This window comes from Peromyscus californicus, unplaced genomic scaffold (assembly GCF_007827085.1).
Source record: "Peromyscus californicus insignis strain IS unplaced genomic scaffold, ASM782708v3 Scaffold_23__1_contigs__length_62951481, whole genome shotgun sequence".
Classification (NCBI taxonomy): domain Eukaryota; kingdom Metazoa; phylum Chordata; class Mammalia; order Rodentia; family Cricetidae; genus Peromyscus; species Peromyscus californicus.
In genome coordinates, this window is record NW_026294534.1 from 55,009,978 (window position 1) to 55,034,099 (window position 24,122).

Sequence of the window (24,122 nt, forward strand, 5' to 3'; positions counted from 1 at the left end):
CTATTCCCAGGAGCACACAGGAAGCATGGTTCTTGGAAGCTAATCACGTAGGAAGGTCTTAGAGAAAGTAACTGATCCTTCAAACAAACAACACTAAAGGCTGCTGAGTATTGGCGGGAAAGTCCCAGACACAAGGCTCAAGAACACAGGCACAGAGGCGAAAAAGTCAGCAGCCTTCATAAATCCCTTAGCATTTTGCTTCTGCTTGAGTTTGGGGTATTGTCTAATGGGTAGAAGAATGGAGGCATACATAGGTGCCAGAACACACACACACACACACACACACACACACACACACACACACACACACGCCAACACCAACCAAGAGGTGTTATTCTCAGCATATCAGGGGATTGTTCAAACTTTTAACAGTGAGCAAAGATGTTCTTATGTCCACTCTACACATGTGGTTGTGCTAATAATACACTAGACACACTTACAAAACAAAGCAGGAACGTGGACTTCAACACCAGCTAGAAATGTATTGTAGAAGCTGTGCAAAAAGCAGCTGTCTAAAACCGAGCAATGTGGTGAAGATGTACGAAATGGAAATATTTGGGAAGTAAGTGAAGCAAATTTCACAGGTGTTTACTTCTGAGACATTGTAAGCTTGTTAAATACTCTCAATGTCCTCTTGCTAGGTGTGGGCTATTGGATTTAGAACATACGATCAAATTAAGCACACATAAATCAGTTATCTGAATGGGATTGTTAAAAATCCATAAAAAATGTTCTACTGGGATGTGAGGTGTTTCCTAGCAGTCATTTCTCATTTTATTTGAATCTGCTGCTCATATTCGCATGATAAGGCTTCCAGGAAATATATTTCTATTTGCTTAGAGCTTTAGCCTTTAAATATTGTGCCTTTCTCTTTCAGTTGTGGTACATATTGTGAGGTTAGATGACATCATATTTCTGCTCTCAATTCACTGATGGGAAAAGTAAGATGAAAATATTATTTACTCAGCATCCCGATATGCTTACTACTGGAATTGTGGCTCCAGTACAGTTCTAAATGCCCATACTCTTATGTCTCCTCAGAAGGTCACTTTATTAATTTAGTCTCTTTCTGAGTATTTTTCCATACATCTCCTGTGCTTATGAAATGAGTGTTTTAGGAAAATATTAATATAGCATATTCAGAGCATATCGGGCCCATGGTATGCTGAAAGGGGCCTAATGATCCTTGTGCAGGAATTAGTTACATTCACTATTTCTATTTTCCTTGCTCACCGAAGGAGAAAGAGAAAGGAGAAAATTATTCCTCTAGATTAATATATGGCACTTTAATTTTATTGCTTTGTCGTTTGCTATATTTAAGAGCTGATTTTATGGCTTCATTGTAGTTATAAACACCTAAAGTCACATTATGAATCCAAATGGAGATGTATGCTATTTTATGATGCCATTAAAGTATGGACTTAGGTTTTATGTGTGATGCTGGCCATTTAGTAACTATCATTCTTTTTTTTTTTTTTTTTTTTTGGTTTCATTGTCACTGTTTGGCACGTGTATTCTAGGGATGATTTAAATCTAGTATTCAGATTTGAAGGTGGAATCAGACTGTTTTAGGACTAGAAAAGAATGCAAGCGTGAGAAAATGTTATTTGTCAGTCTTGGTGGTGTACACCTTTAATCCATACCATGGAGACAGAGGAAGGCAGTTCTCTATGAGTTCAACATCAGCATGATCTACATAGCATGTTCCAGGACAACCAGGGTTACACAGCTAGGTCCTGTGTTCAGAACAAAGCAAAGCAGGAAAGATCCCTTTTCTCTTCAGTTATACATAGCTTCTTACTAGGAAGATGTGTACACTGTGATGATTTTTCTATTTATCTCTCTTCATAATGTTTGTGAATATTAACTAGGAGAGTAGCTTTCTAAATCGTTATCTGTCAGTCACCATCTGTTTTCATGCATCTTCTTGTTTTAATAATAGCCCTCTATGTGGAAGAAAAGATGCTATAACCCTGTTATAATACCGGCTTAACCTTGAAGAGGAAATAAGCCATATGATTGTTTAAAAGTGCCAAGTAATAGTTCACATCTAAAATATTGCTGAGCTGCTGAATTGTATTTAATACATTGCTAAAGAAAATTTTATGTATTTTTTAAATCATGTTTTATACTTATTTTTTATTTTGATGCAGTAAATGTAAGATTCCAGTTTAAGGGAACCACCGTTTTTGTTTCAATAATACATTGCAGATTATTAAATTATATATGGTCTTAGTATAGAACTAATAAGATATAACAAGACAGTATAAAATTAACCATTTTAATTAAAGTATGGAAAATAAGTATCTGAACCTCCAAACTGTATGGTTACAGAGAATTTTTTTTGGTGGGGGAAATGCATTTGTATTAATAATGACCATTGTCAATGAAAGATACAACCAGCTTCAAGTCAAATGGTAGCACTGAAGTTATAATAATTATTATTAAGGAAGTAACAAATAGTGGCAATTAAACATTAATATAATTCAAAGCATCATTGTTGATATTTGTCAGTCAGAGGATTTATCAATGTATTGACCTCTGGCAATTTATTCACTATTGCAAAAGAATTGGATTAAATCTAGTTGTCTATCAAGAGATGAATGTAATAAAAATTTGGTGCATATACGTGTGTGTGTGTGTGTGTGTGTGTGTGTGTGTGTGTGTGTGTATTCAAGGTAATATTTGCAAGGTAAGGCCATCAGAGATCACCCCACTGACACTCTTATAGCCAAAAAGAAAGTTATTACTGCCTGCTGGTAGCTGTCTGGGAACTTGCCCAAATCAGGCAGCACCAAGGCCTCTAGCTCTTTGTCTTTTATGCACAAAAAAACATATCCTGGTTGGCACACTTCAGTTATCAGGAAGTGGAACTGCAGAAGCCAGCAGCAAGGATAACACCTTTCCCGACATTTTCCTTGGAGGCTTCTCCGGAAGTCCTCCCTGTAGGTCTTTCTTTCCATTGTGGCAGGTGTTGAGGGCTGACATCGTGGGTTTTAAGGTCAGAATGGTACCTCTAACACGGTGTCTGTTGTGCTATGGCCTGGAGCCTGTTACAATCTGTATGAATACTATTCAGCTCTAAAGAAATACGTAATCACAAGATTTCCAGGAAAATAGATGGACTTAGAATATGTAATACTAAGTGAGATTACAAAATCTCAAAAAAAACCCACATACTAAACACATACTCTTCCTCATATGCAAAATCTAGCCAATAAAACATGCACAAACTTACATGCATATGATTAATTTTATTGTTCATTTATGTGTGGGTGCATGTGCACATGTGTGCAAGTGACTCTGAAGGCCAGGTGAGGGTGTCAGATTCCCTGGAGTTGTAGTTACAGGTCATTATATACTGTCTGACCTGGGAGCTGGGGACTGAAGTCAGGACTTCTGGAGGAGCAAAGAGCACTCTTTACTTCTGAGCTGTGTGTGTGTGTGTGTGTGTGTGTGTGTGTGTGTGTGTGTGTGTGTGTGTGTCTGCAAATGTACACAGGGGTACAGCATAAAGAGAAAAAGAAGGCTAAATATTGGAGGAAGAAGGGCCAAATGTAGGTAATGAACATGTTACGAAGGTGTGAAGAAGGACATATCTGTCCTGGATTTTTCATTTTTGATGGTGGATGAGTGAATAAAAAGTTTTCAGTTGGGAAAATTTGAAATCCAATGTGCAGCTCCGTAGCTTCTGTCTCAAATGCCAATTTGATAATATAGAAAGTCATTGTGTTGGGTAGTCTTTGAGTCTAGGTAACTTTTGTTTGTGATTTTTCTTTTAATATTCAACATTTTATAACAAAGTTTAAATAACTTAAAGTAAAATACATAAATTAAGAAGCATTTAAAATAATATTCATGATTAATTTTCAGTGTTATTTGATCTTTTTATGTCTAGTGTATTTTGGAGATCTCAATAAATTCTATTTATAAAGTAGTTTTAGCCATTGCTATCATTCTAGTAGGCCAGTAAAACTCAATAAATTTATGTCATATGTAGAAATAAAAGTTGATGGAATTACATTAAAACTCAAATTGATTCATAATTTTGGGTTCATTCAAAATCCAGTAAGAGTAAATTCAATGATAACCAATGAGATAACATGATACTTGAAACATCTTTGGCCTGTATTTGCTAGGTTCTTCTGTTGGCCCAGATAGTCCTTCAAGTCTATTTTAGTTCTAGAAATCTTTCATTTTACAAGCTATGAAAATGAGACAACTGGGGGTTGAATTCTGCATCTAGGCACTGACTTACCAGAGAATCAAAATGAAAGTATGGGAGCAATCCAGGTCCTTTCTGCTATATAGCAAGATAATACCTATCTTCATTTATCATACAAATTTCTGGGAAAAACTTGTTGGGAAATCTTGTGATATATAGGTTACTTAATTTGACTATATTTAACCATTTAGGCTTGATTAAACATTTCTAAAATCCTGCATATATCACATGATCAAACCTTTACTATATAAAGAAGGAGTCCATCCTTCATTTAAATCATTAGGTTTTTGTTGTTGTTTGTTTGATATTTTTGTAGTCACATGGGAATCCTGAGATTTACATTTAAAACCATAGAAATTGTTGTCAGAAGAAATCATTATTTTTAAATATTTTGTTCAATATATACACACGTACATATGTGTTTGAAACCAATCTAGTCCACAGTCCTCCTATTCAATACCTACCCTATCCACTCCACTTTTCCTACCCAACTTCAAGTATTCTCTCTTTAAAAACATAATACCCACTGAACCCTTCTAGTGTGGCCTGTGTGTTCACAGATGTGGGACCATCTACTTGAGAATGGGTAGCCTTGTCCATATTCCTGAAGACAAGTGACTCTTCCTCTTCCAGAAGCTCTTAGCTGCCAAGAGCTGCTCAGATAGAGGTGGGACTTGAGGACTTGGTGAGGCCCCACCATCCATGATGGGGTTTGGGTAGCCCAAGAGTTGTGCATCCAGTCTCAGCTGTTGTGAGTTCGTGTGTGCAACTATGTTGTCGTCATGTCTGAAAAAACAGTTTTCCCACAGATAGCCATGGCCTCTGGCTCTCACAATCTTTCTTTCTTCTCTTCCTTGACGATCCCTAAACCTTAGATAGAAAGAGAATGCAATATTGATGTCTCATTTAGATCTGAGCACTCTACAGACTCTTATTCTGTGCAATAAGAGTTGATTGGACGTTAATATTTACTGACCACCATCTATTGCCAAAAAGAAGCTTCTCTGATGAGGATTGATAGATGCAATTACCTATGGGTATAAAGATAAGAATTTAGGGGGCATGTTGTTATTATGTCTATTTAGCAGAATAGTATTAAGTTATTATCTAGGAGCCAACCATGTTTGTTTTAGCTAGAGTTTTCCTGCCTGGCCCACGGTCAGGGCAAATCTCTCTCACCTGTCAGTCCCACAGCTGCTCAAACCCGACCAAGTGAACACAGAGACTTATATTGCTTACAAACTGTATGTCTGTGGCAGGCTTCTTGCTAACTGTTCTTACAGCTTAAATTAGTCCATTTCTATTAATCTATACCTTGCCACGTGGCTCGTGGCTTACCGGCATCTTCACATGCTGTTTGTCATCATGGCGGCTGGCAGTGTCTCTGACTCAGCCTTCCTCTTCCCAGCTTTATTTTCCTCCTTGTCCCACCTATACTTCCTGCCTGGCCACTGGCCAATCAGTGATTTATTTATTGATGAATCAGCAACACACTTGACATACAGACCATCCCACAGCAGTTTGTAATAGTTAACCATACAGCTGTGAGTTCAATTTTATAGAGTAAGCTTTATAACCCATCAGAAAGTGTTTGGTTACTCCCATAATATTCTTAGCTGTTAAATAGTCATGGAAAACATTTAGATAGTTATGGTAGGAGAAATCAAAGGCTAGCAACAAGTGAATCATGTCTTCAAAGAACTTCAAAATTGAATGACTATAACAGCAGTAATTTCCTTTTTATAACCAGTAACAATTTCAGGTATATGTATATGGTAGGGATGAGTATAACAATTTATTTTAGAATTTCTGAAATGCCAATTTTTTGAATCTTATTATTTGGTATCAAATGGTTACAATCAGGCTTTTATCTTATTATAAAATCCATTAAACGTGTCATAGAAGTTGGCCTTAACATTTTTATATTAGTCAGTACTGTTCTGCTAAATTTTACTATAGAGTGACAGCGTATAATTAAGAGATGTAGACCAATGTGAAAAGTTAATTAACTGTGAGATTTGATCGACACCAGATAATTAAAAATTAAAATTAAATTAGTTTTGAAAATTTTAAATTATATTTTCTTCCATAGTTGGATGCTAAGAAATGTGAAAGAGGGTGCTTCCCATTAGCTAGATGTTTTTGTCTGCCATTTTGTCCTCACACTGTGTTCCCAGGGAAGTCATAATGTGCTTCCCACCTGCAGGGCCCTTAATCTGTTTCTGGAAGTGATTTTTAGAAATTAGGATACTGCTGTGGCATTAAAATTTAATACTTCATGGACACTACAGGAAGGTATTTCTTTAAAAAATCCACACAATGGAAACTGAAAATTTTTTTGGCTTTTTTTTTCTTAGAGAAGAGAAGGAGCTTATGTATGTTTTAGTAGTGGGCAATTTAATTAATGACTCAATATAAAAGAGGTTTTCTACTTCATTGTGCCTCCAAGTTTTTCTCTTGTTGATGATTCTGGCTTGTTTCATCTGTTTATCAGAAAGAAATCATATCCTAGAAATTGTTGTTAATGTGTGTGAGAGCTCATGTGTATATGTATGTTCATATGGATATGGTCTCATATGTTTGTGTGAGTGTGCATGTGAGTGTGCATGTGAGTGTGTGTGTGTGTGTGTGAATGTGTGTGTGTGTGTGTGTGTGCATGTGGGAGTCTAAGTTGATGCTGATAATCATCCATAATTTTATTATCCCCTTATATTTTTTTGAGGCAGAGTCTATGGCAGACTATAGAGATCACTGATTTCTACCAGTGTAGCTAGTCACCTTTCTTCAGGGATGGCTTTTATGTTGGTGCTGGAGATATTAACTGTGGTTCTCATGCTTAGATGTCAAACACTTCCTTTGCTGAGACATCTCTCAGCCTCCCACTCATATATTTAAACAGATATTGTCCTGATAGAAGATGAGAGCCATAGACCACTAACATCACTACCCAAGGAAATCATCTAATAAGTTGGAACTCTGGAATTAAGAACATGGCTGTGATTTAGATGTCTGTCAATATATTTTTACATCACTTCATGTGTCAGAAGCTTGGTCTTAAGTTTGGTGGTATAGAGATGTTTTAGAGCATTATGGCAGAATATAAGAGAATATCCTTAGGTTAATTGTGGTCACACTCTTGTAAGGAACAAAGGGATCCTTGTCATTCTCTGGCCCTCTGCATGAGATATGATCTTTTTTTTACACATAATCTCTCAGCATTGCTATCCACTATGAGCTGAATCAGTCAAGGAGATCCCTTATCAACACCTGAAGGTCTTGGGAACTTCAGCCTCCAAAACTGTAAGCTAGAGGAGCTTCTTCATGCAGTTGGGCCAATTCATTAATTTTGTTAGAGAAATGGATTTATACAAGCATATTTTTTCCAGAAGACAATGATTTGAATTTTTTTTAGCAGGTCCTCTGGAGATTATCTAAAAAATATTGCACTGCTGGTCTAAATTTTATAGACTTCCTTAGTAGGATTCTGGAGAACAGGAGCTGAAGTATTCATGGCCAAACTTTATGATATGATATGATATGATATGATATGATATGATATGATATGATATCCTGTGACAAGTATCATTCTAGCACTGGAGGTAAGATGGTGAGCAGGCCAAGTAGTGGTCCTTACAAGCCATCCGATACATCCAATGCTTAGGTGGCCAGGAGACACCTTGATAAAAGAAATCTTTACCACACAGAACCAATGGAAAGGTTCCTGCTTCTATCATTTTCAGAAACTCAGAATCTGTCCAGAGCTTTTCATAAGGAATGCTTCTTCCAAAACGTGTCTAGCAGGAGACGAAGATCTTTGCATTGCAGCTACACGTCTTTGGTGGGGGTTAGTGTACAAAGTAATGCCATAGAGAGATGAGGCACGCTTAACATGACTATGTTTGACTCTTCCTCAAAAAAGTTCACTAAATATCTGGACTTTGTCATATTATTGTCTATAATACTTCTTAGGAGAAAAACAATTCAGTATTACAACAAAAGTGTCCATAGCTGCCACCGAAATAAATAAGATGTTTTCAGCCTCTTTGGATAATCTCAGGGTTATTACATGTAACTGACCTGTGAAAGTTTTGTCCACAGAATTCAGTTAATATCTGTTTAATAATATAAACAGTTAGGCATGATATAGTTAACTCTTACTGCTAACATTGCTTATATCAGGGATGGGCTCTATATGAGGGTTTAGGGTCAATGGTCTTTGTATCATAATATTTATTTGATGTAAAACTTAATCATTCAGTTTGTGGCTTCAAATTTCTCTCAATTTATATAAGTGAGCAGTAAATGCTATGATAAAAGCAAAACAAGAAAGAAGAAAAGAGAATATTTTAAATGAGTAGTAAATGCTATAGTAAAAATAAATGAGAAGAAAGTGTTTTAAAGTATGGCTCATGAACCACTGTTAACAGTTTTTTTGGCTTTAGAAAAGAAAGAAAGAAACCTATTAGTATACTTATTAACTTATACCTTAAGATAGTATCACAGAAATTGTTATTATTAATGATTATGTTCTTAATCATTAGGAATATACTTCAATATCAATTCTATCCATAGAATATTCTTAGTAATGCAGGGATGTTCTTGACAGTTTTCCTGCTATTGTTTTGCTTTAATTTGCATTTATTGAAATTTTACTTTTTTACATTTTACCATTAGATTGTGTTCTATTAACAGTTCCTCCAGATAAATAAAGGTTCTAAAAATAATATCTATAATAGAGTGATTATAAGAACAGCAAAACAATGCTACAATATAAATAAATACTTAATATTCACTGTGAACAGAATTTGAGTAGAAAAAATGTGAATATAGATCTACCAGCAAGTGTAACCATAGTGATTTCAAGAAAATCCACTTAAAACTGGAACAAACAGCCAGGATGTTAAAAATATCTGCAACCTCAGATATTTGAGTCAAACCAGGAAAACTGCAAATTTGGCACCATCCTGGGCAACTTAGAAAACCCTATCTCTAAACCAAAACCTAAATAGACAAACAAAACTGTGATGAATAAGAGATGCAATCATGACCATCAGAAAACTGAATTACATTGAGTTTTGACAATCCATTTTCCTCAAAGGAGTAGAATAAATGCCCAATACAAACTTAGCCAAGTAGAGATTTTGAGAACAAGCACAGAATCATATTCATCAATACTAACTTGATTAGTTCTAATTGAATGTAAAGAGCCAAAAACTTTAGACGCATCATTCAAGAGCATGTTTTTCAAAGAAAAAGGAAGATTAAATAACACATTTTCAAAGACTTTGTAGAAACAAACTCAGAGATAATTATAAATATTCTATTGCTCTCTGAGCAATAGAATACATTGTTGGCAGCATCCCTTTATTAAATGACAATGCTTAATGCCACACTACAGTAATGACATACATTATGAGAAAGCAATTACTTTCTAAGATGTACTCAAACAGATATTTAATTTTATAGTTGGATTAATCAATTACTGCACAGGGTATGAATCAACTCTTGGCAAATGTGCAAACAGTGTGAGGTAAAGCATACAAAGTCAATGCAGCTTTAAAAGAAGCATGTTCACGTGAATTAAAACTTACATTGAATTTCCATCTCTACTTTGGGGCCCAGACTATACAGTCAATTTGAAGGAAATAGCGGAATGCACACTTGTTCTCAAGGGCTTACATACCCCTGCTGATCTGTGTTCAGTCCACTGATCAACTCAATAAGTGTTAGAAATGTACTAATCAGCAAGACTGAATAGAAATGCATGTTACTAAATTTTATAAAAATATGGAATTTCTGGGCTGGTGAGGAGTCTCTGTATATGAAGGTGCTTCATCAAGGTGAAACTTGATGACCTAGATTCAATCTCTGGGACCCACAGGATTGAAAGAAAGAACTAAAGAACTGAATCCTGCAAATTGTCTTCTGGCCTATACATATATGCTACTGTATACACACACACACAAATACACACACACACACACACACACACACACACACACACACACACAAATAAACAGTATAAAAGTACTGAGTCCTGTGATTTCAAGGGACATGGGCTAGTAGCTGTCTCAGTAACATATCTTCTGCCCTTAGAAAGCTGAAGAGATCCCACATATCATGCAGATTGGATACCACAATTTCATATAAAAATGAAACTCAAGAGTCACAGGTTTACCTCTCCAAACTGTCCCTAAAAGCATTCCTTTCAGAAAGGAGCTTTTCTATCCTATTCGGACAGAGTGTAAAATCTGCAACCAGATATACTAAAGGCCAAGAGAAATCCTCTAGGATGAAGGGAGTAAAGAGTGAGAGTTGGGTCTGCATGCTCTTTCTTCTCAAATAAAGTCTCCATATGTGACTTTTATATGCATGTGCTCCCCTTTATATCTGAAAGAGTCCTGGCAATAGTGAGAGAAATTACAAAAAACAAAAACAAAAAGAAGAACCTTCAGGATCCTTGAAATGCAACTCAGTCTGAGTATTCTAAAGGGCTCCCAAGTGCCATAAACCATCCTTATTTACAGTACTTAGTTTAAAGATTAGATTTCCTAAGATGTAAGAAATAAATGATACACAGAGCAATAAATAAAATGCCTACTGTTTTTAACTTAATTTTTTCATAAATTTTCAATTTTATTTCAATTTTTTTGAGATTATAGTATAAATTACATTTTCTCCATCGCTTTCCTCCCTCCAAACCCTTCCATATACCCTACCCCTTGTTCTCTTTTAAATTCATGACCCTTTTATTTAATTATTGTTACATATATATATATATATATATATATGTATGTATTTCTAAATACGTACATACAACTTGCTCAGTATGAATGTTATAACTTGTATTACATAATGCCTATTGATGTAGGAAGCATTCCCAGCTGTAAATGGGATATTGCCAAATCTTGTACTGATTTCCTTTTATCTGCCTACAGTAGGGCTGCATGTTGATAAGTGCTTATAGAGGTCCAAAATGGTCACAGTATGGCAGCTTCTGGGAGGACTTGCATTGAGGAGGTGAGGAACTAAAATATATTAAGTAGTTTGTCAGCAGAACAGGGAGTACAAAGCTCAATTGTCCCATCAGTTGCCCTTCCTGTCTGGTCCTCTTGGCAGTGTGAGAAGGACCTAATACATACTATACATATAGTGAGCCTGGGACAGCTGGAACCTGGAAAATTTCTAGCTTATGAAAGGAATGCCTGAGAGAGAAGGGGAGAAGAAGGAAGAAAAGGGCGACAGAGAGGGAGAAGGAAATGGAGAGGGAAGGAGGGAGGAGAGGGAGAGGAAGAGGGAGAGGGAGAGGGAGAGGGAGAGAGAATAAGAATAAGAATGAATTCTTATGATGCTTGTAAGGAACCCAGTGTGTTCTCTGAGATATTGAGAGAGAAACACACTTTCTATACCACCTGAAATATTACTAGGAAGAAAGAGAAAATGTCTGTTATCCCAGAGAGAACCAAATCTGATTCCTCCTCTTGGTCAACTTTGCAATATCTCTACATCAAGGCAATGAGTGAATGCCCTTCATACAGAAGAGAAAAAGTTCTAGACCCATGAAGAATATCTCCTAACGTGTGTGCAGCCAATGCTTGTAAGGTGCACAGATCCTGAGAGTAGGTCAAATCAAAAGGCAGCATGTGTTTGAACTCAAGATGGCTTAGTTCACAACTGAACACAATTTGCTACCATCTCTAGCATTTAATAAAAATGATACATACACTTAAATGTGTATGCACATATCTTGATATATAAAACATGGAACCGACCTTTTAAACACCTGTAAACATCATAAATAGATTGTCTTTGGATATACTGCTCCTTAGAACTGAGAGCTTGTGCTGTCTATAGGTAGCATAGTTGAGAGTATCTCTTGGGTTGAACGACTTTCCCTGGAGAGACATGAACCAATATCTATTGACCTCATATAGGTTGTCAGTAAGATATCAAAGTACTGATTCCACCTAAATCTATCTTGGAGAACCAATGAATTTAACACATTTACTTTTATGAGGATGAGAAAGAGGATACTTACAAGAACATAGGTTGTTGAAAGATACTTGTGTCTCCAAAAGCCCATCCTAACATGGGTGATGACTCTTAAAAGCTATATCATGGAGCTCCCTGCCCAACCTTCTGAAGGCAGATCCACTAAAGAGTCTTCTCTTCTTTACCAATTACCCATTGCTGATAGATCTCAGGGATTAGTCCCATGAAGTGTGTAATTTTCTGAGCTTTCCAAGTCATAAATATCTTCAACTCCCTGAGTCTTATGAACTTCCTTCCTCTCTCCAAAACACCTTATGTTATAATGAAATTAAATCAGGGTGCTTGAGAAATATCTTAATGTTTAAGAGTACTTGCTGCTCTTCCAGAGGACCCAAGTTCAGATCCCAGCACCTATGTCAGGCAGCTCACCATGGCCTTAAACTCCAAATATAGGGGAAACTTTTCCTGACTTCCATAAGTACCTCTATGTATGTAGCATATGTTCCCACAGGCACACAGATACATATCTTTAAATAAAAAATCAAAATATTTGTAAAAAATAATGAAATCAATAACAATTATAGGAGATATTTTTAAATGAATGCTTCTGAGATTTAATTTAGCTAAAAATCTAAGAGTTCATAAATAGCTAAGCATTGTCCTTAGGATTATATTCATGTGAACTCACAAACTAAGGACATAAAAATGTCAGAGCTGAGCAAATATTAGCTTCTGACTGGAAGTATAGAAATTTGTATCCTAGCCTCAGGTCATATTGTTTATTTCCTTTTAAGAAGGTCAGTGAGCAGTGGATGATACAAAGACTCCAACTGTTTAAGTGCTGTGAGTTAGTAACTGAGTGATCAGCCAGACAGGACATCTGCATTCACCCATTCCCAAGGCTCAGGGAACATCATGGAATCGGGGGAGGGGGAGCAGAATGTAAGAGCTGGAGCATGAGGAAGAGCCCTGTGAAATGCTGTTCTCTGGACATGACATGACTTTCGCCATGAACTCCAGGCAACTGTGGTTACTTGCACAAGACCTGAGCAAGAACAAGCCAGTTAAAAATTTCAGCATGGACAGGGGAGGGTATCTGAAGGCTCCACACCTAGCTAAGAAAGCATTGGCAGTTGGTGCTGGTTAGGAGGGAGACTCACTTGTCTTTGAGATGTAGCCACTGGCAAGTTCCTCATGCACCAAAGGCTAAACCCACAGCCTGGCACATATGAGCAGCACTAGGTAGATTCACTGGGTTATTTAAAAGAGAAGACTTAGATCAGAAAGGGGAATACATTGGAGAGAGGTACAGGGTAGGTGGAGGAAGGTAGTAGGGGTGCATATGTGTACATCTACTAAAGTTTTAAATAATTAAAAAAAGGAAGAAGAAACAATAGGATATGATATCCATAGAGCATAAGAGCACATTGGTGCTCGGATGAAATTTGGCAGAAGGATGGACTGAGGGAAGTTATCTGTGCCTAGCAAACATATTTCTATTCTATGTAGAGAGTGGTTAAAATGACATAAGCTCTTTAAAAATAGCAGATATTTTTAAGGGCAAAGACAAATACCAATAGAACAATGACTAGAGATTACTTTTCTTTGAGAAGATTCTGAACACAGACTCAACACCTAAATCACATTGGTGATTGTGAAGCTGCATGGTAACAGCATAATAGTGTCATTGAGGTGGTATGCAGTAGCCTGGAGCTTGCACTCTGACTCAGCCCCTGAACACAGTTCCTAGCAGCACAATCACCCTGTTCTGAGCAACTGAGAAGATGTCCAAAGGAAGAGTGATTTATTTTCTGAATAGGACATTTTCAAAGACCTCTATGGTCCATGCTACCTTTGGAGGCCATGTTGGTATCTGTAATCTGCTTCCCCAAGCCATGTTGACGCTAGAGGTTCATGTGTATGTTTGTGGTCCTACAGCATCCATGTTAATATCCCTGGCCCAAGTTACCATACAGATAAATGTTCTTGGTCTGGGTCACCACTTGAAGCCATGCTGATATTCGTGGATCGTGCTTCCTCCAGGGGGCATTTTGATGTGAATGGCCTGTGCCACCAAGTGAGGCCATGGTGATGTCTGGGTTCATGTTCCTTTCCAAGGGCCATGTCTGAATCTGTAGTCCTACTGCATCTGGGGTCCATGTTGATGTCTGTGGGCCTGTGTTACCACCATAGGCCATTTAGATGTCTATGGTCTGTGCTGCTTTGGAGGGCTATGATGGTGTCTGTGGTCCATGCAGTAGCAGGGGGCTGTTTTGATGTCCATGGTCTGTTTTGCCGCTGGAGACCATACTGAGGTCAGTAGTACATACTGATACTGGAGACCATGTGGATGTCTGTGGTTTGTGCTCTTGCCAGAAACCCTGTGTATTATGTCCCTGTGATTGTGAAGGACAACAGAGCTACTTTTGCCATGATACTGATGACTGCAGACTCACAACTGAGAAAGAGGGACATAGAAGACTTCTGTAACAACCTCTTTCTCCAGCCTTCAAAAAACTAGCAGCTAGACATAAAGCAATCAAGGAGAATGCTTAAAAATTGTAATAGAGATGCTGAAGTGGAGCTCTTCACAGCCAATGGCTTCTGACTGGGGTGTGGGTAGGAAAGGACTCAGTTTTCTTTAAGGGGCTGGCTACTGGGAGTTTGATCATTCTACAGTGAGTATATGGGCAACACAGCACAAATTGGCCTTTTTTTTTTTTTTTCTGAAGGGGAGGCCCATAGGGTCAGAGGGAAGACTGAGAAGTGAGTGTGCTCTGGTTTCATGATGTGAAATTCCAAATAATCAATAAAAATAGTATAAAGAAAAGATAAAAGTTAAAAATAGGGCTGGAGAGATGACTCAGCTGTTAAGAGCACTGACTGCTCTTCCAGAGGTCCTGAGTTCAATTCCCAGCAACCACATGGTGGCTCACAACCATCTGTACTGAGATCTGGTGCCCTCTTCTGGCCTGCAGTCATATATGCTGTATACATAATAAATAAATAAATGTTTTTTAAAAAGTTAAAAGTAAGCCGGGCGGTGGTGGCGCACGCCTTTAATCCCAGCACTCGGGAGGCAGAGCCAGGCGGATCTCTGTGAGTTTGAGGCCAGCCTGGGCTACCAAGTGAGTTCCAGGAAAGGCGCAAAGCTACACAGAGAAACCCTGTCTCGAAAAACAAAAAAACAAAAAAAGAAAAAGTTAAAAATAACAGCTAATGGGAGACTTCATAAAATCAGACAGCTGCATAGACATTTAGGTATTGGCCTGAAGTAGTTTTGTGACCAGTTTACAATATTCTGTACAACATACAAGGGACTGAAGTGTTTGTTTCCTCACAATAAGTGACACATTTTGTAAATCATCTGGGATATGCTTGTATCTCGGCGAGGGAAAACATTTTATTTTCTAATATCCCCAGTGTTTGCAACAAAGATTTGTGGCATTAGTTCTTCATATGGACTGAGTCTCAGAATGTGAAAACAAATCACCAAGTTTAATTGCTAAAATATGTTACTTTTCAACAGTACTTAATGTTGTTTCGAAGTATACATGCCTAATGAAATCTGCTGTGCTAGTGTATCAGTGACTATTGGGGACGATGTTTCTGCTGTATACAGATTTTTAGACTGGTTCATTTTGGAATGGATATTTTTAATGATGGCATTGGATATAACCGCAGTATTTTGGTCATTTAAATAAACGCTAAGTTCAATTAAAAATTCATCCAGATGCATTAGGTGGGCTGCTGGGTTTGGTGTTAAACAGTGGCTGGAGAATCTTGTTCAAAGGTCTTGTGGCTTCTGCAGCATAAAACAAGCCCAAGCAGGGAAAAAATTTTATTATGGAGGTTGACGTAGTATATTTACCTATTATTTTTTCTCTTTCCTTTTTAAAATAAAGTATGTTTGTTCCTCAACAATGGTACATTTTAGAATTGCAACATACAGTGAAAAAAGCAAGTGTCTCATTGTTTTGAAATTCCTGGCATATTACTCTTTAAGATTCATGGGCAACAAATCAGTATCTCTGGGAAATTTCAGAATTATTATTTTAAACATACCTATAACAATCTTCACTCTCCATTATTTGGATAGCTAAAATTCATATGTAAAGACTATAATACAATAAACTTAGTAGTACTTATAAAGAACTGCAGCCTATAGGAATACTCAGATATTTGAAAACATAATTTAAAATTCAAGTCTTTCAATATGGTAATAGTATTTCTTTCCGTCTCTCCTCCTGCGAACAATTCCTCCTTCTCAAATTCGTAGCTTATTTTGAAATTATATTTGTTAACATATATGTATATAATTGTATAAATACAGTCTGCTGAAACTAATGCTGCTTATATGTATTTAGGGCTGGTATTGGCTAACCTGTCATGGGGCTTGAACCTGGATTAGTCTGATTTTCTCCCTTCTAGCAATGATCAATTGTATATAACTCTTCTAGAGGTGAAGCCCTGTGAGAATTACAGATCCATGCTGGCATGTCAATTGGTATCATTTTTTAAGGTTTTGTTTAGCCAACCATATTGTTGAGATTTCCTGGGTACAGCTTCCCTGTCATATAAAAAGGACTATATCTCAGCAGATGTCCTGTGCTGGTACTTTGACTCTAACAATGTGTTTGTCTCTCTTCTGTTATCTTCCCTTAGTTTTAGATGTAGGAGTTTTAATGTAGAAGTATCAACTGAGGCTGGGCACTCTACAGTTAATTGTTCTCTGCATTTGAGCAGTTGTAGCTTTCTGTAATAGTGTCTGCTGCTGCAAAAAAAAAAAAAAATGCTTTCTTGATGAAGATGATAGCTACACTTATCCCTGAGTATAAGGTTAAGTATGGAGAATGCAGTTGGAAATCATACTGGTTTAGGAAAGTAAGAGTAGTAGTTTATCTTCTAAGATCTATGGCCCTTCCATGCCATAAGTAGTGGGCTAGGTTACAGTTCCAGACATGAATTTTGTCCTATTTAGATAGAGGGCCTCAGGTTCAATTGGATTGGTGTTAGTTACCCCTAGAATACCGTTGCACCTTTTGACATGTTTTGCACTTCTGATCATTGTTGTTTCTGGCATTTCTGCTGAGTAGGATTGTTGACTGCTTACCTCCCACCCCTTGGCAGCTTGTACAGCTCTTTCCAGCATGATGAGCTAATCCTCAGGGAGGAGGCTGCCCGGTCAGTTCTAAGTAGTTGCCTATTCTTAACCCTCATTTTGGATCTCTAAATAGGGTTCTTGAATAATCTATGATGACAACAAAATAATTTGTTTTGAATATTTAGGTTTATATTGTTTAATACCAACGCATTATGTACATGTTTATGCATTTGCGTTTCTATTACATAGAGGCCTGAAATCATGTTAGGTATCTTCAGTGGCTCTCCACCTTGTTTTTAAATACAAAGTCCCTCACAATTTGGCTAGTTCCAAGGATCCTCCTGTCTCTGCCTTCCCAAGGCATACAGGTACATGCCTTCCCGTTTGGCTTTTACCCGAGTGCTGACAATTGAATTCAGGTCCTCATATTTGTACAATGAATACCCTAGAGCATGTTGTGAGTGAGTTATTTCCTCAGACAAATGCTAATATTTTGTTATGTCTTCCTTAATTTGGGGATAGGATCTTGCTATGCATTGTAGGATAGCATCAAACCTTGATCCTCCTAATTCAGACTCCCAAGTTCTGGGATTATCGGTTTACACTACTATCATGCTGAACTTCATTATCCTTTTCTTAAAATTATGGTAAATATCCTTAAGATGAAATTTATCATTTTCACCATTGTAAGTGTATAGGTCAGTGGTTTAATGACATTCATTTTGTGGTATCATTGTACTCTATCTTTACAACCTCTATTGTCTTGTTCTACCAACATAGAGTGCTGGGTATACAACCCCCTCAATCATCATAAGTAGAGAACCTCATAAAATAAAAGGTGGTATAGTCATAACCTACTGAATATCACTATTTAGTAATACAGTGCATGGTAGAGTGTCTAATGCTTGCTCCTAAGATCCCATGGCTGATTGGAAGTTACATCTAGAAGAACCAGTTCACAATCTGTACTTTTTTTTTTTTAACAAAACACACTCTATGTAAGTTTTTCTCTTAGTATCTTATTCACAATCACCAAGAACCTTGAGATAAGGTTGGTATGGTAGCTAGATAAGATCAAGGAGACAGTCTGAGGACTGTCAGCTCTTCTAAATGACCCAATTGTTCAACTTGGCTCTGCATTTCACAGGATGTTAGTGGTTGGCTATGCCCTTGTTTAAGGACGATTCTATATTGCATTATTTTCTTTAGAAGGGATCCACTTTCTATCAGTAAGTGAGGGGATATTCTGGTGGCTGTTTGACATTGGTAAAAACTCTTCTTATTCATATCAGAATTTGTGCTCTTTAGTTTAAATATCTGCAATCTTTGTATGTAACAAAGAATATGTAACTCTTTTACTAGGAAGATGTACTATATCTTTTATGTGGAAAGTACAAGTAAGTCCCCACTCATCAAGTGGGCACTATGCAAGGATCACATTAACTGTTGAGGTCTGTGGGGTCCCATTGACAAGCAATTCAAAAGGAAATAGCCTATACAAAGCACTGGAATTTTTGTGTTTTATATACTATGGTATTGGGAGTAGCATTTTCACCAATTATTGAGTAAAGCCCTTTAAATTTTTTAAGGAAACCTACAGTAGAGGGTTCCATTTCAAAGGTCTTTAGTGTTAGTTATCCATTCCCCTACCTTCACCTCCTCCCTGACCATCTATCCCTTATCCCACTTAACCTTTCCAGGTACATTATTGTCTTTCTGTATCATACCAATGGTGTTGAATCATACCCTCCCCCACTTTAAATTTACTCCATGGACCTTACTGATTCCTTCTTTCTATGTGTACTTCAATTTAAAACACACATATCTTAGGATTCACATATTAGTGAGAAAATGAGGCATGTACTATTCTGGGTCTGTGTAGCTTCACTCAAATTGATTATTTTCTGCTCTATCCACTTACCTGTAAATTTCGTATTCTTTACAGTGAGTAAAATCCCACTTTGTATATGTACCACACTTTCATTATCCATTCAACAGTTGATGGACATCTAGGCTGCTTCCATTTCCTGGGGACTGTGAATATTGCAATAGTGTGCATGAATGAGCAAATATTTTTGCTATAGAATGTAGAGCATTTTGAATTCATGGCCAGGATTGGTATGGCTGGGTCACATATGGTAACTCTCTTTCTACCTTTCTGAGGAACATCCACACTGATTTTCTCAGTAGGCTGTACTGATTTAACATCCCTACCAAAAGTAAGTAAGTGTCCCTCTTCCCCCATGTCAATTACAGAATTTGCTGTCCATTTGATTTTTCTGAGCTATTCTGACTGGAGTGAGATAAAATCTTATAGCAGTTTTAATTTGCATTTTCTTTATAACTGAGGATGTTGAACATTTCTCAGCCATTTCTGCTACTGAGAATTATTTATTTCTATGCCCTATCCCATCCTTTTTATTGAAAATAGATTCTTTTCTCATACACAATACTCTGATTACAGTTTCCTCTCCCTTTACTCCTCCCAATTCCTCTCCTTCTCCCTTTTCTTTTGGACTCACTCCCTTTCTGTCTCTCATTAGAAAAGAACAGGCCTCTAAGAGATAACAACAAAATAAAATACAAGATAAAACAAAAAAATAGCACATTGAAGTTGGACAAGGCAAACAACAGAAGGAAAAGGTACCCAAGAGAAGGCATAAGAATCAGAGACCCACTTGTTCACATACTCTGGAGTCCCTTAAAACTACTAAACTGAAAACTCTAACGTAGATGCAGAGGACCTGGTGCAGACCAGTGCAGGCCCTGTGCCTGCTGCTTCAGTTCTGTGAGCTCATATGCACCTTGCTTAGTTGATTCAGAGACTCTTGTTCTCCTGGTGTCCTCCACCCCTTCTAGCTCTACAATCTTTCTGCCTCCACTTAGGATTCCCTGAGCTCAGGGGGGAGGTATTTGATGGAGACCTCCCATTTAGACTCTCTCTATGTAATGTCTGGCTGTGTGTCTGCATCTATTTCCATTTTCTGCCAGAGGAAGCCTCTCTGATAAATATTGGATAAGGCACTGATCTTTTTTTTTTTTTTTTTTTTTTTTTTTGAGCAGTAGTATTTGGTTTTACCCTAGATCTCTTGACTATCTAATCTCTGGTTCCTAGTCACCCAAGGATTGTAGGTTATGGATTCCATCTCTTGGTGTGGACCTTAAGTCAAATCAGACATTGGTTCTTTATTCCCACAACCTTGTGCCACTATTGCCTTGGCACAGCTTGAAGATGAGACAGCAGTTTAGATGAAAGGTTTTGTGGCTGTTTCTCTTTTGGGAGGCTACACAGTACCTTTCTGTACCAAAGACACTAGAACACGGGGGTAAAGGTTATATGTAGGCACTATTTTGACCTCTCCATGTTCAATGAGTTTTGTGGGTATTATCTTCAGCAATAGGTCTTTGTTGTCAGTTTGTGGAGAGCAACCTATTGATCTTGCCATTTCCCACCCCCCCCTTTTTAAATTGGGTTGTTTTTCTAAAACTTATTTATCAAAAATTTCATTGTATTTTATTTAAATCAAGGTTGTGATTGGCTCCCTTCTCTGCTATATTTGTACTTTCTGATAGCAACTAGCTTTGCATCTAGTAAATGATCTGTCATTCAGCAGTATGCCTGAGCTTGGAATATTTCTGGCTCCAAATACAGAAAAATGTATTGGTGAAAATTCGATAGTAAAAATACTGGAAAAGCATAAAGTTTTAAAAAATAACTTGTGAATAAATTACTGAAGTTTTCTAATCAATTCAAAAATAAGCTTGATATAAAAGAATGATGATTTGACTAAATAAAAACTATATATTTCAATATAATAAACAGTGAAAATGCATTTGGAACACCAAGGGGAAACTTTTTTACTCTAAGTGCAAAGGGCTGTAATGAATAGAACAATTCAGTGATAAAAAAGTAAATAGTGTTCCAAAATTCCACATTTTAAACACAGTATTGGTAAAATTCTAAGATAAATAATACATGCTCTTGGCAAGTGTGGAGGTTTGAAAAAAAAATGGCCCTAAAGGTAATGGCACTATTAGGAGGTATTACTTTGTTGTAGGAAGTGTGTCACTGTGGAGGTGGGCTTTGAGGATTCTTATACTCAGGATCCTGCCCAGTGTGTCAATTGACTTCCTGTTCCCTGCCTGCCAAATGTAGGACCCAAGCTCCAGAACCGTGACTGCCTGCCTGCCACCATGCTCCCCCCCATGATGATAATGAACTGAACATCTGAACTATGAGTGAGTTACCCCAATTAAATGTTTTCCTTATAAGAATTGTCATGGTCTTAGTATCTCTTCATAGCAATAAAAACCTAACTAAGTCAGAAGTTGGTACCAGGGACTGGGGTACTGCTGTGATAGGCCTGACCATGATACTGTTTGGAGTAATATGGACTTTGGTACTTTGGGTTAGGAAAGCAGTGGAATTCTTTAAGCACTGCGTACTGGGGCATACTAGTGGGAGCATGGAAGACAGTGATGCTGAGTGTGATTTTATGAACTGTCTAGGGCTAGATCAAGAGGTTTCAGTTTCAGAGAAGAATGTTAGTATGTTGCCTAGGAATCATTCTTGTGATATTTTGGCGAAGAAAGTGGCTGCCTTTTGCCTTTGCCCGAAGAGTCTGCCTGAGTCTAAAGTGAAGAGTTTTGTATTAATTCTGTTAGCAGAAGGAATCTCAAAGCAGTCTAGTATAGACTCCATTGTGAGGTGGTTGGTGGTAATTCTAATGAATATTATAGTGAAAAGGACAAAAATGAGCAGGGCAAATAAAAATGCAAGTTTTGAGGAGAAAATGAGCACCAAGAAGTAGAATGGAGCTAAATCCTATGTTGAAGGCAATAAATGGATTAAAAAATGAAATAAAGGGAGTGGTGGCCTCAGGACAAGATCCCATCCAGCTAAGTTTCTAACTTGTAAAAAAGAATTAAAGAAAAGCTTAGAGCCAAGTGTGGTGAGGCACACCTTTTATCCCAGCACTGGGAAGGCAGAGGCTGGCAAATCTCTGAGTTTGAGGGCAGCCTGGTCTAAAAAATAAGTTCAAGAACAGCCAAGCTTAGGTGGTGAAGAAAAACAGAAAGCTAGTGAAGATGTAATTAAACAAGAGGACCATGTTCCAGGCCAAGTAAGCAGCAGAGCTTTGGCCACATGGTTCTGGCATTTGAGTTAAGGATAGAAGAAAAGAGTTATGGAATACAGCCTCTTAGGCCAGGCACGTGTCAGAGGTGTCCCTGAACGGAGTCCTAGTAGAGAGGACATTGTGTAAAGTTGAAGTCTGGATTGCCTTGGAGAACCTAAGATGTTAGAGATGCCAGAGTCATGGGATACCTGTAGCTGCTAACAAGGAGTGGAACCAGCCTAGAGAAAGAAGTGTGTTACAGTCAAACCTCAATGGAGTTTTTGGAGATCTGGTGAGCATTTTGACATCAGACATGGAGATACAATGTTTGGAGTTTGCCCAGCTGGCTTTGGTCTTGTTTTGGTGCAGTATTTCCTCAGTATGCTCCCTTTCCTATTTGTTCAAATGGTAATGTATATCCTGTGACATTATATGTTGGAATTATGTGATCTGCCTTTTGGTTTTGATTTTACAGGAAAATTACACAGCAATAAAAACCTAACTAAGACAGCAAGGTTGTGTGGAAAAGACTTTCTGATCGCTCAACAAAATGAGTATATATTTGAACATTCCCAAATAACAAAATCTTGTCAATAACTTTTAAGACTATAAATTGATCAAGTATTCCAACTGATGGGCAATTAAGCAAAGGAAAAAATTATAGTTGACAAAAGCTGTATGTACAAAGTTATTAATCTGCCTATTGTCTTTATTAGCAAAATATTAGAAACAAGCAAATAATTATTCATCAGTGGGCTCTAGTTAAACTGTGGTGTGCCCATACAATGGACTCCTCTGTATACGAAGGGAAGAAGCCCTCCTTAAAAGGAAAGGTTCCTAGGTTTCACTGTTTGTCATTCAAAGTCTTATGTGCAAAAGCATATAAGAGTATACATTTATATTTGGATGTTTTTTTCTGTTATACCTGTAGGAAAATACATGAAAAATAAGAAATGTCATGTCCTAGGGTGAACTAAGGGAACCTGGTATGATACCAAGTATGTGAAGCAAGATTTCCATGCATAATAACTTTTATTCTGATTCCTGATTTTCTATCATTTACTAACACAATTTTGTTAAAATAAAACAGAGAAAGAGAAATGTTAAATATTCTTTTAAAAATGAAAAAGAGGAGTAATGGGTGGAACTTGGACTTGTTTATGCCAGATAGCAAGATACTGAAGCTGAATGAGCAATTCTCTTCAAGCTTAAATGCTTCTACCCAAAACTAAGAGCTTTCGACCTTGGTCACTTCAAAGTCTGTCACTCTATCATTTGACATGAAAGGCTTTATAATGAGTTTTATGTCCAGATATTTTCTGTCACCATTATTAATTTTATAAAACAATGGGCCATACATTTTCTTTTTTGTTGTTGTTATATAATATAAAAGATAAAACAAAAACTAACACATTGAAATTGGACAAAACAAACAGAAAGAAATGTGCTCAAGGGAAGGCATGAGAAACACTCACTCTTATGCACATTCGGGAATCCCATAAAAACACTGAAAGCCATAATATATATATATATATATATATATATATATATATATATATATATATATATATATATATATATATGTGTGTGTGTGTGTGTGTGTGTGTGTGTATGTGTATATGTATATATGTGTATATATATGTGTGTGTATGTGTATATGTATATATGTAAATATATATGTGTA

General features: G+C 37.1%; 1 protein-coding gene across 4 annotated transcripts in view; it reads left to right on the forward strand.

Annotated features, from left to right (window-relative positions):
* Nucleotides 1–24,122, forward strand: part of Marchf1 (membrane associated ring-CH-type finger 1) — a 780,423-nt gene that overhangs the window by 157,457 nt on the left and 598,844 nt on the right. The window contains exon 2 of one of the 4 annotated variants that reach the window (XM_052752369.1): nucleotides 21,478–21,560. The exons of the other annotated variants lie outside the window; for them this stretch is intronic. The gene's annotated coding sequence lies outside the window, so the exon portion shown is untranslated. The remainder of the gene's footprint in view (nucleotides 1–21,477; nucleotides 21,561–24,122) is intronic. 4 annotated transcript variants of the gene reach the window in all.